Genomic DNA, 18,133 nt, shown 5'->3' with positions numbered 1-18,133 from the left:
GCACTAAGAACAAGACTGCATACTCAGTTTAATAAATAATAAAAATGTAAATATCCCCTTTTGAATAGACACTCCTCATATGTAGTGTTGTTACACAGTTTGTATTTTCAAGACCTTTCACTACGAACTAGTTGTAAGCTTCACATAGAGCCATTTAAAGGATAATTTACCCCAGTTCGCCTATACAAAACATCGGAGTTTAGTACCCTTGAATAATTTACTCGGCACGGTTCCGCCTAATGTGGGCTGTTGTCCAGAACTGCTTAATTATACGCACTTTAGAACTAAATCGGTTTTCTTGGGCGAACAATGCGCCCGAGACGTTGACGTAGTGTTGCAAGGGTATGATTTAATGCATTATCGATAAACAATTAACTAAATCGTTTATAGTAAAGTTTAAATGTTCCTTGTAGGTTCTCAAAGTTGAGACATATGTATTTAGAAAATAATCTATGTCGCAGTCACACTCACACACAACTCGAGATTTGATGATACATATTTTCTATAAATTATTCCCGTTACACCGTTACAGTATGGCTTAATGTGAGTGTCACAATTTAAGGAAATATAATACTTACGTGAGAAAACAATGCAACGGCAACAGCAACACGCTTATCGTATTAATTCTAATAAGAGTTTTATATTTACTTGATGATTGACAAGTTAAGGTAAGTAGTTAGGTAATTATGAGATGAATAACTTTGAAAAGTTAATGAAGATAGTAGTATTCATAATTCCAACAAACCTCATGGCAGTGCCTCGGAATGGCGACTTACAACCCTTAATTTAAAAAAAAGATTGACATTAAAACTATCGATAACCACACAACACTAGTACACACTCGAACTAAATCGGTTTTCTTGAACGAACAATGCGCTCGAGACATGTGACGCAATGGCTCGTAGTTCCCAGTTTGTAGGGCTATTGTTTTTCATGGATAGTAACTTAAACTGAAATGAGATTCTTGTTCTTGTTTTAAGGTTTAATCTTGAAGGTCTTATGTCATCTTCTGAGGATTTCGGGGGTTTAATGCCTTCGCAAGGAGATATTAAGTTGATGTATATGGTTTCGACTGTACATTAAGATTTATATTGACCTTTTCTTGTTTTGTAAACAATGCTTTATGAAGTGTATTTGACCTTCTATTGTCTTGGACATAATAAAAGTATTAAACAAGAATTTTTCCTGAAAAACCTTTACTGGTATTTTTCGCTAAGTCAATCAAAGTTATTTTTGTACTTACCTAATTAAATAGCTCATCTTCTAGGGCTTTTAGACCCTTTATCTTACTTACGTCATTTAAATTCTAAGCCAGAATAGTGTACCTACTTAGATTTCTGAATTATCTATGTTTCCTGTTTTATATTCACTACGTTTAATCTTTTTATCCTTTCTGTGCCTTTGATCGTTACTCTTGAGTGTTTAGGTATACATTTTGGAATCGGCGTAAAATTGGGATATTTTAACGACTCTGCCGAACGGTCAAGAAAAAATACAGGTCGATTCTGCGTTCTGTGCGGTGAACGAGAAAAGCGGAGAAGCTAACATGTAGGCACATTCTGTGAGTGTGATTATAAATTATCTTGTGAGTGACTACGATATTAGTCGAGTCGATAAGACGCATTAATGCAGTTAAAATCAAAGATGACGTGCTATAAAAGTAACTAAGACCATTTCTGAAAAAGGTTTTCTTAAAATAGCTCGCAAAATGCCTTAAACCAAACTCTATACTTCTTTCATTCGCATGTTTGGTTCCATTTTACTGGCCGGGAGACGAACCCGTAAAAATGTTATGGTGGACTATAAAATCTGCCATAAGATATCGGTCGGACGGCGATTAGGCTTTCCAATTACCGATTCTGGAGTGCTTACAGGATGCAAAAACAAGGGTGTATACTGAATTTACGGTCCTTACCCACGTACCTATGTATGTACACGGCCTTAGATAGTTAGGCTGCGGTCACATGATATAATGTAGCTTGCACAAAGGGCGACATAGAGAAAGTTTATGTCGCTTCTAATTAATAAGGATGCGATAGTGTTAAGATAAAGCCATTTTCTTCAACTTTTTCTATGGATGGTATCGTAAAAGGGGTTTTCAACACTTGTAGGGATGGCGGATTTTTTTTTTAATTTTTCGGCAAGGATTTTTTTATTTGGTTAGCATCTAATACAGCTCTATCGCAACTTCCAAAATTAGCAATATGAAAATTGGAATCCCTAATCTTTACGAAGTTACATTTTAAAACTTTTTTTAGCCACTAATAGTTGTACAGAAGTTTGCAAGGTCCCGTCACGTCTAATAGAACAAATTAATCATGTCTGTCAGTCTGTCAATTCCAAAGAGGCGCACCGTAAAGTTGTTCCCCCAGTCTGCCAGGGAAATGGAACTTAGAGCTTTGATAAAGTTTTAATATATTCTTCGGCGAGTTCCCAAGTTGTCTCACAGGGCGCAGGTTATGACGGATCCTGGACAGGGTTGGCATATGGACAATGTTGCCATGAAAAAACATTACGACTGCCTGAATATGTTAAAAGTAGGGGTGACGTCATCTATTGATTTTTTTGTACAAATTGTTGGTTATGAATATTTTTTTACGCAAAAAATACGGGACTATTGATTTTTTTATAGTAATTAGGGTGTAAAGTGTACGTACTGATTGACAAAGACTTGGAAAAACATAGTTCGCTTCTATGTTAAAATATTTGTCATTCTTTTTCGGTAAAAAAGGAATCGTACTTTCTGATAGTAATATTTAAGTTCACTATAACAAAATGTTACTCTCTGTATACCTACAGCTACAGCCTACAGGTTACCACCTGTCTAAACAATATGAAATACTAGTACAAAATATTTTTACAGTTTTTAGATCCATTTTCAATTACGATATTCAAAACAAGGCTTAGGTTAGCAATTGAATGCAAATAAAAATATCTACTATCGTATTTCGATTCGTATTTTGAGTGGAAAATGAATTCAAACTGTAATTGAAAACACAAATACCTAGTTGTTTCATCGACTATTATTTTGATAAACTGATAATGGACTGGGGAATTCATGTTTTATTTATATTTTATGTTTTTATGAAATAAAACGTAGAAGACGGTAATAGCGCTCCAAAAGCGGGTTATTGGATAAAATTAAATTATTTTAATGTTTTAGTCAGAGAAGCAAATTTTCTTATTTCATTGCACACTGATAAATGAAAAGACCTTAATAAAAAATAAGATATTCACTTTAAAACTACATTAATAGAACCTGCAATTTCAAAATCAAGCAATTTCATAACTAAGTAGTGTACTTACCCCTGAGTTGTTTTTTTTTAACCAAAGTTAATTAATATAATATTCAATTAAAGTTTTGACTTCTGACAGCCCTAACGATGCTAACTTGCTTTCTTTGCTTCGCTTTTTCCGTTCTGCTTCCGCCACGGAAGGATTTAATTATGAGTAGAGTATGAGCAATGTGTGTCGCGCTCGAACTTGACATTTCATTAACGAAGTGCCTACACTCCCATGGAGTTCTACAGAGAGCACACAGTGGTGGTTGTCGCCGGAAATATACCAATTAAATATTAATAAGTCCTTCTACATTTACTACAAAAAAAAGTAAAATCCTATTTAAAATTTTCGCAACTCACAATTTTTAAAGTCAAATATACTCGTCAGTCGATTTTTAAGACGCCTGTTAACAAAGTTTTCCTCTTGCGCTCCACCAATTTACTCCTAAATGTAGAGGTACATGAAAAGTACTTATTGTTTGAAAAATCAAGCAACTTTTACATTGAATAAACTTCAAACAAAATGAACTTAATTCCAATGAACAGGTAGGCTCTTTTATTTCCAACTTAACGCCGTTTTTAAACTTTTCTTGTTTCGGACGAAACAAATAAGAAGTATTTCCAAGTGGTTCAAAAAGTATCTTATTGAAAATACATTTGTGCTACTTTACTAAGTTAGTACCAAGTTTGAAGTAGAAAACCACATTCACTCTGCACGAGTACCTAACTTATAAATCATATTAAGTTAAACTTCAACAATATTCCACAAACATTGTGATAAAGGTAGCTCAAGATACTATATAAACACAACAGAAACTAAAATATGTAATTGTCGTTTATAATTACTATTTGATCCATTATTGTTTAAAAGCCGAAATTTTAGGATCCCAACGATAAATAAAATCACAATCCACCTTTTATGTACTAAAAGAACAAAATCAATCGGAAACGCTAGACCAGTAGGCCTAGGATGCGCGCCGCGATATGTGTTTATCGCGCCATTTTATCGATTTTATGCGATAAGCCGTCGTCGCATTCGTCGTATAAAATTATCGATAAGATTTTATCACGGCGCACATCCTATTCCGGCAGGTGGCATTTCCAATTTAACCCATCGAGAAATGAACTCGAAAAATGAATCTTTCAAACCAGCTTCAAACAACGATTTGGCTGAGGGAATATTCAAGAAAATAATTAACCTATAAGCTCTCCCGTCAAGACCATTGAAGCGTGGCGGTCATAGTATTTGATTTTTTGTGCCTTTGAACAGTTCCGTTTTGCAATCCGTTTTCGTATTAGATTTGCCGACCAATTCTGTTCAATTAGAGAAAATTTGCTTGTTTTCATTTTTGTGCGAGCGGATTCAAACTAGGGCAAAGTCTGAGTCGGGCTTGTTATTTTCTGATTCTTTTTTAACTTATTCTAAATGTCTTTGGAGCTATTTTAAAAAAAATTCAATACATGTCTTATTATTTCATACTAGCAGCACAGAATAAATAGTGTACCTACTAACAGCAAAACAACATAAATGGTATCAACTCTATTATTCTAAACTCCATAATTCTAGGTATGGAAAATGTTCCCATTTCAAAATGAAATGTAGTTCAATCCAATCCACATTTTAGTTCGCAACTTTGTAACACGTCACAATTATTACTTGACTCATCTAGGCCTCCAGACAGTCTGACAACCCGATATCCATCTTGACATTACAACGTACTATTATGCGCGCTCGGCGCGACAAACAATGCTTTGATTGCTCCGAAATGAGGGCAATCCCTACATCCGTCTCTGTCACTCACACGCCTAATCCCCCACCTCTCTTTCCCGCAGCCTGCAATCACTCTGACTTGGCCCAATGATATTTGTGTTCGATTATAATTAAACGCATGTCCTCCTTCTTTGAAATGTCAAGCAGTCTTTAATTAAAGAGCGGCGTAATAATAGATCGGTCCTTTTTTGCTTGAAAACTCGTCGAACAAATAAAATGAAAACTTGAGACGAATGCTTTGTTCGTTTCGTGTATCTTACGCTATATTACGAATGTTCGCTGAAATTCTTTATTTTGAGTTAATGTATAATTAATTTGCGCAGACTGAATTAGAAGTCGATCTTGACGAAGTTTACTTCGAAGTTTGCCAGTTAATTTGGTAAATAAATTGCTTTGCTCTACATTGAAGATTTTTATGTCGTTTATGATTTCTTATTTTTATTCGCACAGCGAACAACTCCCTGAACACCTCCCATAACCCCTGTAAAACAGCTTCAAGCTTCAAGCTTCAAGTTTTAAAAAATAATTTTATCTTTTACAAAATAATGCTGGTTAGGTATTTCCCAAAATTATAGTTGCAAAATAAAATCCAGCTGTGCAATATAAAATAACTTTGCAAAATTTAATATAACACAGTTTTAATAAAACATATTTGAAAATTTCAGCATAATAGTTCCGTTATTTAAAGTTTAATTATACGAAAAAGCCAGAAAATGAACAGTGTGTTCCGGCGAGGCTGCGATGTCGCTCGACGGGTTAATTGAACAATGTTCCGCGGTCTGCTTCGTTTTGGATATTTATTTTAATCCGGTTCTCGTGTTCGTCATTTTGATTTTAAAATTAAAATGTTTTTAAAGTTACTGAGTTTTTTTAACACTGCATACTTAAATGATACAGTATTAGTGATTTTTTATATAACGCATCGTAATAAAGACCTAAATTTAATTAAACCTTCTAGGATCGCGGATATAATATGGTTGCGCGCGCGCACGTTTAAAATATTCGTAGATAAGTGTAGAGAGGCCTTTCGTAGCCTTCGTAGCATTTTGCTACGACTCCAGTCTCTTGGTACTACGAAAGTCGTAGTTGTTTGTTTTCGTAACTTTGGAATCGTCAATAGTGGGATGTTTTAAAGATTAAATACTCATTTCAGGAAATCACACCGACGTTTTTTTTATTTAGTTTCTTTATGTACTTCTTAATCATGAGAAAAAAAAATGTTAAACCTAATGTTAGGTGGTAAATCAGAATAATAACAGCACTAATAAATACTAATTGTATAGAATAAAAGAACCTAAAGTACGTATCCAAAAAGCAATAAAGAGGCATCTAATGGTTAACGAAAAACGCAAAGCACGAGATGAAACAAAGTCCGCTCCCGCCGGGCTATCGCGTGATTTTCGCTAATTCCCGCAACACGCAAGCTAGCGTGTGCTCACAACGTGTTACTTTTGAAATTTGCGAAATTCTCCAAGCAGTTTAGAGTTAACCTTTAAGCAACTGAAAGTATTTTATATTAACCTGCTGCTAGACAAGGTATCTTTTACAGACACGTTTATTCGTTCACACGAGGGTTGACGTTCTCTGTCTGTGCCTCATAAAATGTTAATAATGTCATAATAAAATCTGTGACTGCGTCACACATCGTTATGAAAATATTATGTTTCTTTTGCTCCAACACGGCGGCCTTTTTTACATCGTTGCTTAAATTTTCTTAAATCGCTGACATTGTTTTGACTACTACTATTATAGGACAGTCGTACGTCACGTGAAAAAATATTAACGTATTGATCAACAACACTTGCAAAACAGTTGTTTCCTACCTGCAAAACTCGCTAACTATACTAATCACGTTGACACACCAAGTTAAAATAATAAACCGGCCATAAAAGTTGGGAAAACCACAGACAGAAAATAGAAGATGGCGCCTGTGTGTTTTCGCGCCAAACGTCACTAATGGCGTACGTTCGAAACCTAACCATGGGCTGTGGAACAAACAACGCTCGGCTTGGCGAAAACAACACAATTTATCAAGAGGGTAGAGACTAGAGATATCGGCAACTCTTTTCGTTCGGGGAAACTCGAGCTATAAAAGCCACAAGCTAGTTTACGTAAAGTAGGAAGACACAGAATTCCCGCCCTTATGTTGGTAGTAAATAAACAAGTTGCGCAGGCTTTGTCTGTTTACAGCAGTAGAACCACGTTGTTTGGCCTTGGTACTAATTCGATTATCTAATCGCATAGAATTATATCAATTTCATGCATTTGCTTCTTGTTTACTTTTAAAAAATTAAAGTATACTTTGGCTGGGTTGCACCAATATCTCACTTTAACTTTAACAAACGTCAAAAATCTGTTATCTAAAAAGGAGAGTTTCTGTTCCTTTCTCAGTTGTAAAAGTAAGCAGGGATTCCATATTCGAATATGGCGGATCGTCGCGCCAGCGGCCAATTCACTTATGCCCGCGACTCATGGTCGGAAAACTCGGTGAACGGCCAATTTCCGGACAAATGGACACGTGACCGACTTGTAGCCATTTAATAAGCGCGCTTGAGACCCTTCTATGGCTTATATTTTGCGAGCCCCTTCGATTTGGACGGCTAAGCCGTTTGGGTTATGCATGAAATAAAGAACATGAATAAATCAGTAGGTAAAAGTGTGTTTGATAGTGTTTGTTGTGGTCTTCGACAAAAATACTTTACGTTTTAGATTACTGAATTACACTTTTGGAAACGGCTTTACGTGAATTTAATGTAAGATACTTTATTTGACTTAATGTCATGTAAAATATTTTTATAACCAATTAATTCATTAAATGAACATTACATAATTATGGTTTTATGAAATTCCTATGTATCAACATAGCGACGCTACTCGCGAGGCTGTAAATTTGCAGTGCATCAAACGACCAAATTCTGTGCATCAATGTTGATACACGCCTTTACAGTTATCTGATCACATTAGCCTGTGGAAATGCAGCAATTGTTTACGTATTCACCAAACGGGACGCCTGTGTGTGTCCTACGAATGTCAACAAAGACGTTTTATTTTCCGACTCTACAATTTTAGTGTCAGAGATTTGAGACGAGTTACCGTGGAATATGGAACCATACATGGTAATCGCAGGCATGAGGGTTACTAAAAGGAGTCTATTACATCACTTTGTTGTAGAAGAGAGGAAGACTACTAAAGAACATGCAGATTTACTATGACATATTGAGACGTATTTTTAAAAATGTTACCAAATATTGAAACTTCTTGACTGATGACTGACTGAATTACATAGTTCGTTTATTCAAATAGAAACAATTTTGCGCCCAAATTAACCCATGAGAGCTTGTTACCGGTATTCGTATAAACACATTCATTAGTAAAGTCGGATAACCGCAATTATTTAAAACTAGCTTTCCGCCCGCGGCTTCGCCCGCGTGGAATTTTGTCTGTCACAGAAAAACTTTATCGCGCGCGTCCCTGTTTCAAAAACCGGGATAAAAACTATCCTATGTTCTTTCCCGGGACTCAAACTATCTTTATGCCAAATTTCATCAAAATCGGTTGCGAGGTTTAAGCGGGAAAGCGTAACAGACAGACAGACAGACAGAGTTACTTTCGCATTTATAATATTAGTTGGGATTGATAGTTATTTATTCATTTCGAGTTGTGGGTACGTGAAACTCGAGCGGTATAGTTTTCAAGTTCCCAATCAAAACCATCGGTTCCGCATGTTTTGCGTTTTTGGACAAAATAATTGATGATTAGTCTGTTATGTCAGAGTGGACACTCTGTGGCTACACGCATGTAGGCTAATATTATTTGTACCGTACACTATTTCATTAATTGTAACGAGATTTATTATTGCCTATGTCGAAATATAAATTAGGTATAACTTGGGAGTTAGTTTTATGACTTCAATGCTTGCTGCTGTCTTTCGCGAGCATTATGATCTGAGTATCTTAATGGCGAGAGTGAACAGGCACTTACAGAGCTGCAACTCACTTAACATCAAGTAAGTGCGATATGAGTCTAATAGTGATTTGTGCTGCATTAAATAAAACTCATAGATTCCCTGTTGATAAATTTTCCCATTTAACTTATCGAATACGCGTTCCGTTTAACTAAAAACAGTTTTAAATCCGGTAGTATGTTTCTAACTGGCCAATCGGGATCACTTTGACAATCCAACGATAGAAATATTGGATAAAAGCATTATAAAACGTATTAAAAAAATAATGCATGATTCTTTATCTTTCTTTTAGTGTTTGATTTTGTACAGTCCACGTTATCTGCGGTTGTCTGACGCAACGTATTCATTGTGGCTTAACACAATCGCACGTTTTCAAAAGGCACCATTATCATAATTCTAACTGGGGAAAGAACAAAAAGCCCGCAATGCTTGCTTATAATAAAAACAATGAGGGTGCGGGCGGCCTGAATGTTTCAGTGGCAACCCTTACTTTGGAGGCCACGTGCTAAGACCTCGTAAGTACTTTTTTGTAATATCCTTTTGTGAAATAATTTTTATTATCATCATCATCATTTTAGCCATTAGCCACAGGACTTCCACTGCTGAAATTAGGCCTCCCTCAATGATTTCCAGATTGGCGGGACAACCGGTGGACAACTAAATAACTAGCGGAATAATTAGTCACTTAATATTTTTCTAGTAGACGTAGTAAAGCAGGTGTTTATCAGACGTCTCGTAGGCGTCTAAAGACATCTTAATGTTTAATTAAGTTTAATTTATTTAGAGTGCTCTATAAATAATTGTTTTATGCTAATGGGTAGGCTTAAACTGTAAAGTGACTTCAGCTGGTGTTCGTATACAAGATATCAGACAGAGGGAATATTAGTCTATTTTGAGATAAACATGTAGCAGTATTCTAAATAAGGAACAATGTTAACCGTATTTTAGTAATCGTGCCCTTATCAGAAATAAACAAAGTTTGTGTCAAGATCTAAGAAAACTACTTTTCAAAGTATGTCTAAGTATCATGCGCTTTTCTGTAAAATTGAAGTTACTGGGTTTTGATGCGAGGCATCCGACTTGGGCGCGAACGTTTTTTACTTTTTCACTCTGAAATAACGGAACCGTACGCAAGGGAAACATGGCTGAGCTTGAGATTTGCATGCGTTCTAGAGTTTGAATGTCGAATAATAAAATTGTTAAGTTTCTTTAGGAACTGTTACTGAAAACATTTCAGTTAAAATTATAACTTTGGGTTAAATTAAAATCTAGCTAGAGCAATACAACTTCGTTTTTAATCCCTTCATGACCCACAAATCGAGACACAATAGATAATAAATTGTTACGCGGTCATATCGTCGCTTGCCTCTCTAACTGACGTATCTGACATTTTTTTCGAAACTGAGTTATCTACACCATCTTAATCAATTTAGCGAGACGAATCGATCTGTCTGATCGCCTGAAATTTTTTCAAAATGTCAGTTACGTCAGTTAGAGAGGCAAGCGACGATATGCGACCGCTTGAGGATTGATGGGTTAAGTAATAATTCCTTCATCACGTTATAGTAGTCCTACTTTACCCATAATGCCCAGAGGCACGAAAACAACCGATTGGTACGTTTTCTTGATGCCTACAAAAAGCTGTAAATATGCCAAATTACATAATAAAATCTGAGACCTAAATAGTTCTGGGCTTAAATATAGGTTAAAATGGTGACATCGGGACTATTCCCATGTCTCGTTTGCATTGCTGCAACTCCTGTGTAGCCATCAATGCTTGACCGTCAAAAAAACCCAACTAGTGAAGGTCAAGTTTGTTTGGTGATATAACCCGTATTTACATGTAAATACAATGTTATATATAAATACATTATTTACATATAAATACGTTGAACATTTAAACAAGCAATTACAGCTAGGCTTAAAACTTATTGGGGAGCCCGGTGGTAGACAGAGATTTATCTTTTGCCCCCGATTCGATTATTTTGCGGTGCTCACTTCAAATCGGATAGCATTAATTTTAAAGCGCCGTCATCTTGGCTAATTTGACAGGCACAATTTCCTCGATCACTGCTGGATGCCGCTTAATGTCAAAATGTGATTCGCCCGTTTTATACAAACCGTTATTTTCTATTTTGCTGTAACCAAAAAGATAGCAAAATCTTTTATAGTAAGTAAGGTGATGAATGAAAGTTTCTCCACGAATCTTTTATAAATTGAAGTGTATAAACGCTTGAAATGTATTTTTTTAATCTACAGCTAATATTTTTTGTCTCTATGCCAAATTTACAATTTAGAAGAGAGAGTATGAAGATAATAAAACGAGAAACATTCTAAACGTGTCAATGAGGGCTATCGTTTTTATACTTAACAGTTGGCACCCCTGGCGATTGACAGGACCTTACTCTACAGTGGCGCCATCTTGATGAGTGCAAATGCGATAGTCCTCCTACCACTTTAACGTTCACCAGTTGGTGCCACTGTCTTCGCTACTAGCAAGTGACAGGACCTTACTCTACAATGGCGCTAACTGGTAAGCGCTAAAACGATAGCCCTCATTGTAGGTGCGATTCAAATATACACGTTTAGGGTTAACGAAGCTTATTCTGTACTTCCAACCTGGAAACAGAGTAGCCGACAATCGTACAAAACACGTATTGTGGTCAATCGCGGGTTATCAATGAATAACCTACAATCACCGGTCTATCCAGTTTACCTAGACCCCTCCACTTTTTAAAGGTTCAAGGGATTTGTTTCGGTTAACAGATCAAACGGTATTTGTCAGCCGTTCAAAGGTTCACGTCATATACCGGTGAGGTCACGCGTGGACAGTCGTTTGACTTCCTTTAAATCATCCGTGTATTAAACTAAATTAATGCATACGGTTTGTTTTTTGGAAAAAAAACATTTGTAAAGCTTAATTTTCTCGTCAATTCATGTCAATATTCACGAGCGAATTCTTTTTGGGAAAGCTTGTCGACTGTTGATTGGATCTCCGGGAAACGGACGAAGGCGGTTGTATATTTTTAGGTTAGAAATAAATCTTAGTATTTCACAAATACTAAGATTATTCTGATTTACAATAAGTCCATGAACCATATACTTAGCTATACGGATGTAATAATAAGTAATTCACTTTGTTGATTTAGAAAATATACGCAAAACAAATCACGACCAAAAAAAGCAAGAAAATCGTAATCAAAACCTTCTTTTGTTTAATTCATCTTCATTTTGTTTTTGTTTCCAAGAAACTTTTCTACATCTCTATAATTCGTTGGCAATATTCATGCCTAAACATTGGGATTGCTAGGAATTTACCCGAAAAAGCTTGCCCGAGTGCTGAAAAGAAGGATTAGCATTCAAAGTGGATACATTAGTACTATTACGTGTGCCGTGACGTGGAGCGCTGCCGGAGCCGAGTCGGACTGTCGCCAACCAACAAGAAAATAAACTCTGACTGTACACTCAGCTGCGAAAAAGTCTGGACATGTTTGTTGTACTAAAATATGGATTTTTTTTGGAAAAGTAGACGTTTATGTCCTCTTTGTCGTAAGGTTTTTGATTATCTATTTCAATACGAATTAAAATGGCGTTATTATTATCGAGACACAACTTAAGTTGAGATAGTCTGTAGAGGTTTACCTATAGCCTTAAAGTACGTATTTCTGTATTCTTACTGCATAAAACCTAATGTCATTATATGACTAGGTAGTGGTTTGGAACATAATTTATTTTCTTTGTGCTGTATATACTTACAAATAGGTAAGTGTTTTGAGTGCATCATAAATATTACACGACAACTGTACTTGGTTAATGTAAGTAACGGAATCCGATGTTGTTTTTGTATTACCGTGTCAATAAAATTAGGCGCTGGTATTTTGTTTGTCAAACCGTAAATGTAACTGATGTTGCTCCATTTTAATTATAATAAATCAATGGATATAAATAGTCATGAATGATAGATTATATTTAGTCATAAGAATAGTTTAATAGAGTCATCAAAAACAGTAAAATCACATTCTGAATAGTCCGATACACCCGAGCGTGTCATATTTCGTTTGGAAAATCATGCTTAAAATAAATTTATGTTTATTGATTTTTTCAGGATGTGAGCAAGAACTTTGCTATTAATTGTGTCAGCAATAAAATTTAAGAGCCAAGAACGCGTTTCCCGTCCGAGCAAATCAAGTGAAATATCGAAATTACTCGCTAGAATCGGTAATCGGACTATTCAGTGTCCATTTGTAACCTTCGCATCGAGTTGATTAACCGATACGTTATTAAGAGGATTGCTCACGGCTCCGCATTCGCTCTGGCAGCCGGCCAGGTGGCGACACTCGCGCCCGTCCGAACAATAGACGCCCACTCGATTGTAGAGACAGAAAAAGCATCGAATAGGAAGTTATTGCTCGTAATGTTGCATGATTTGCGTTGACTTTCATTTAAAATTTAATTTTAATTAATAATTTACATGACATAGCTTCGCGACATACTATATGAAAACCTCTACACATCATTCCGAACAGTCCTTTAGGTCTGAATTTGTATCGACATAATTATCGAAAAATACTCATAGCTTCCTAATAGCTCACGAGGCACTACGTACTTACTACTAGGAAGTTCTAGGGAATGATGTTTCTTATTAAAAGCCTATAAAGTCTTGGAACTGTTTCTTGGAATATTTTATTTTTAAAAGTATATTTTTTAATAATTTGAAGGATATTTTCGAGATGGACGCACGATATGTAGGCTACAGTATCTACAAAAACTAGTTTTATTGTTAAACATGCTGGCAAAGTTAGTTAATTTGTAAGGCACAGACGATGTTTACAATTAAACTTTGGTTATCTTCGCCAAAACAAGAATTCAGCGCAGACTAATTTAAAGTTGTGTATTTTGATACTAGAGTTCAATATCAATCTTATTAGGTAATTGTAATACAAGACATTTTTAGATCTACAAATGACCTTGTAGGCGGATTATTTTCAACGAAATTAGAAACCTAAAAACATGTTTGATTAGTTTTTACTTTCAATGATATCGAATTTTAATAATCATAAGATTTCTTAGCTTCTGAGAGTTAGGTTTCAATTTGAGTTTAATTTCTATGCAAAATTTTATATTTGATTTAAACAATTTTCTAATAAAATTAATACTTATTCTAAGATTTTCTCTTAACCACAGACAGAAATAATTAGAAATTATTTGATTTTAGAATTTATTTAAGCTATACAAATTCTATGAAATATTGAATTTTGCTTTATTAATTTCTATGAAATTACCTTCTATTTTATTATGCCTGCCTTTACACTTTGACAAATTAAAAATGGCTAAACCACTAATTAGTTAAAATATTATTTTAAAATTATCTACCAATTACACTATCTCTCTATAGTCTCTATCCAACCGCAACTGAGAACCAGTAGAAGAAACAACACAAAATTACTTAAGCAAATGCAGGCCAATCCCGTTGAATTGGCGGGATAGTGCGTGACAAGCATGCCCAGGCGTAGGGCACATCTCTAACCCATTTCTATTCCGCACCAGCGCGTGAAACCGGGCCTTAAGTTCGGGCACAGATATAGCACTGATCAGAATTAATTACCTACTTTTTTCTAAATATAGATTTTGAGAATTATTAATCATCACGACAGTGTTCATCGATAAATCTCACCACAATCGCCACATCTCCAAAACGAAATAATAAAACAAACGATTACTTACACAAATGCAGGCCAATCCCGTTCGCTCGGAGGGATAGTGCGTGACGAGCATGCCCAGGCGTAGGCACATCTCTGGCCCATTTCTATTCCGCACCAGCGAGTGAAACTGGGCCTTTAGTGCGGGCACTGGGCCTACCCCGCAATGCTTACGTAGTTTCGAGTCTTTCTGTCACTGTCGCTCATGCTGGTATTTCGCTTTGTGTGAAAGGGATATTCGAAAGTTTGGAGCGTTTTTGCGAGTAGCCCCGATATCAGTGTTCAGAAACAGTGAGCCGAATTAATTATTTTCTCCGAAGGCTGGGTATCGGAAAGTTTGATTGGGATAGCATCAGGGGTTTATACGCTTTGGTGCATAGAGCTGTTTTGTGCTGGCTTAAAGTTGGGCTACGTGTGTGGTAGAAAGCTAGCATTATTACGAAGTACCTGAAAACCGATACTTATCGGGTCTCCCCACCAGAGCTTTATTAAGACTAGCGACTTTGTATCAAAAAGATTTCTGCCAACTTTAATGGTCACCATTTTTAAAATACTTATTTTATGAAACTATTAGGGATTGTCTTGACATCCCGTTTTTTGCAGGTTCCTGTTTAGCAGTATACGTATTTTAATATTAACGTTCAAACGTACATCCCATTTGCAGTATCCCGCAAAAAACCGATCCGTTTGTATTTGTAATTTGAATTTCAAACACATACTTAATATGTCTTGATAGTAGTTTTAAGGTTATCTTGCATAACTGGATCCTGCAAAACAAGCCCTAACCTGTACTTTTATAAACACAGCCAGTTCATTGAGCAATAGTTGCACGTGCCGCTTATTAAGTAATTATTCCGCCTCATTCCTTATTTTGGCGATTACCTTAATAATTTACGTCTACTTTGTATCATTTGGAAAAGATTAAAGCGTCTGACAAGTAGGCAGCCTTTAGATATTTTCGACAAACGGAATATTCCTTTCATACAAAATGTAGGTGGGTAAATAAGTATCATTGAAACGTTTGCGTCAAAGCCTGCAAGAGATGAAGATGAGATAATGTGATTTATTTTGTAAAGTCGTACTTGAATTGCCCTTTGAAATATTCTAATAATTCGCCGAGAGTTTTGTGAGGATCTAGTTGTACTTCAAAGGTTTTGTCTAGGATTTCGCGGAATTCGTCTTTGGGATGATAAATTGTTTGTTTAAAATTGAGTGTCTTTTCAACCGACTTCAAAAAAAGGAGGAGGTTCTCAATTCGACCCGTATGTTTTTTTTTTTTTTTTTTTTTTTTTTTTTATAAAAAAAAATAAAACCGACTCCAAAAAACCTACACTAAAAAGCAGAATAATAATTACTAATTACCTACTTATTTATTAGGACGAATTATTAATATTTATGTAGGTATACCATGATTGATACTTTTGGAGTCGGTGCAGGCAAACTTTACATGTTTCATAATCTTGGCACCGACTCCAGAAGTATCAATCATGGTATACCTACATAAATATTAATAATTCGTCCTAATAAATAAGTAGGTAATTAGTAATTATTATTCTGCTTTTTAGTGTAGGTTTTTTGGAGTCGGTTTTATTTTTTTTTATAATGTTTGCAATGTTTTATGGAATTGGCTTTTTTGACTGCTTTTTTCGTAAGCCATGTTGTAAGACAATAATTATAAACCTGTAAAAATAAATTATTAAAAAATGTTGTACTTTATTCCTTTAAAATTAAAAAGCTCTTACTCTTACTTATTAATTAAATAAAAAATGACATTATTATAGTGCAATAAAGTATTATAGATAGGTAAGTATTCTATAGAAGTTTCTACTTTAATTAAAGGCTAGCAAAAGTTACACAAAGAAACACTTGAACATATTGAATTCTGTAATTATTGCACGTTTGCGAGCAGACTGAACACATGATCCTCCTTTATATTGTCACCCTGTATTACTGTGTTTTTTGGCAAATAAACGTTTGAACTTTGAAAAATACGCGTATCTAAACATAAACTGCTTCTTAGAACCTAAATGTTATTACTGGCCAAAATGTCTCAATTTCCTGTGTTTTAATATTAAAATTTCAAGAATCAAATTAAATAGCCGTCACAAACTCGAGTTAGTATTAACGTCACGCTTATTCCGCAGCTGTCACGGCAGGGGGCGCGACGTGACGCCGTAAAAATTAAAAAAATACAACCATCACGTGATTTTAATGTAGAACAGGGACATTAAGAGACAAACGCCTGTTTAAGCTTGTTTATGGCTGATTGGTACATTGTTTTGTTTGTCATGAAGTAAGTAATTATTTTATACAAGATTTGGCACACGAATTCTCCTGCATATTTGGTATACATTACAAAAAGCATAGGATATTATTAACTATCCTATATTAAGTCGTTTTCAAACTGTCTTTTTTTTTTCATTTATTATCATTTTACAAAGGAAGTTCTTAAACATATTACAATTAAATGCATTGGCATAAACCACTGAGGTTTGCTTGCAATGCTTGATGCGGTCAGTCTATTAAATTAGTAATCAAACAGTTGCGTTCTACAAAGAAACAAAGAAAAAACATAATAAAAGTTACAATTTTCATAGATAGGCATAGATTTTCTATACCTATTAACTTTCATCTGAATAGGTTAACCGTCAAGCGTACCTTTAAAAAACTTTATAAATTACATTTTTATGTTGTCCTATGAGACAGGTTACTCACTACAGGCCGAATCAAAAACAATTAAATAAAAAAATCAAAAAATAAACTGACTGTTTAGCTTACAGGGACCAGGAATACCCACCTGGCTCAAAGGGATAATGACTTATTATAATTAAAATGTACCTACTGACAGTACAAACTCGGTGTTCCACTTCATTATATCCAATCTTACGGTTTACACTAGTGTTGGGATCGAACACTAAACTATAGACAGTATCCCCACTTCAAACGGTATGATCTGATTTATATTTTGTGATGACTCACTTAACATCACCACAAATGATATTAGTACGTAGAGTAACTCCTGCAGGTATTAGGCAAATGTCACAATATTTTTGTAATTTAATGAGAACACAAATTAAAATGTTAGCTATCAATTTTGGTAAATAAGACAAGTGTAGTAAAACCTTGAGATAAAAGTCACATTACGTAACTGTTGTAATTCATTTAGGAGTAGCTGGTTGATTTAACCACATGTCATGTTGACATTTGCAATGAAACCATCAACACCACGAGGTCCAATTAATGAATCCGTCGATAAATCAATCCATCGACATATTCCCACCACCAATTGCTTTTTAATGCTAATTAGTAGCTCTACGATAATATAATTAGTGAGTCGCTTTAAGCGACTACTTAGCCGATTGTGCGGGTTTCCACTGGCAACCGTACAAATTCTCTTTACAATTTAATATGGAAGATG

Source organism: Ostrinia furnacalis, unplaced genomic scaffold (genome assembly GCF_004193835.3).
Source record: "Ostrinia furnacalis isolate ACB-3 unplaced genomic scaffold, ASM419383v2 OfSCF7447, whole genome shotgun sequence".
NCBI lineage: Eukaryota > Metazoa > Arthropoda > Insecta > Lepidoptera > Crambidae > Ostrinia > Ostrinia furnacalis.
Note: the sequence above shows the minus strand (reverse complement) of the source record.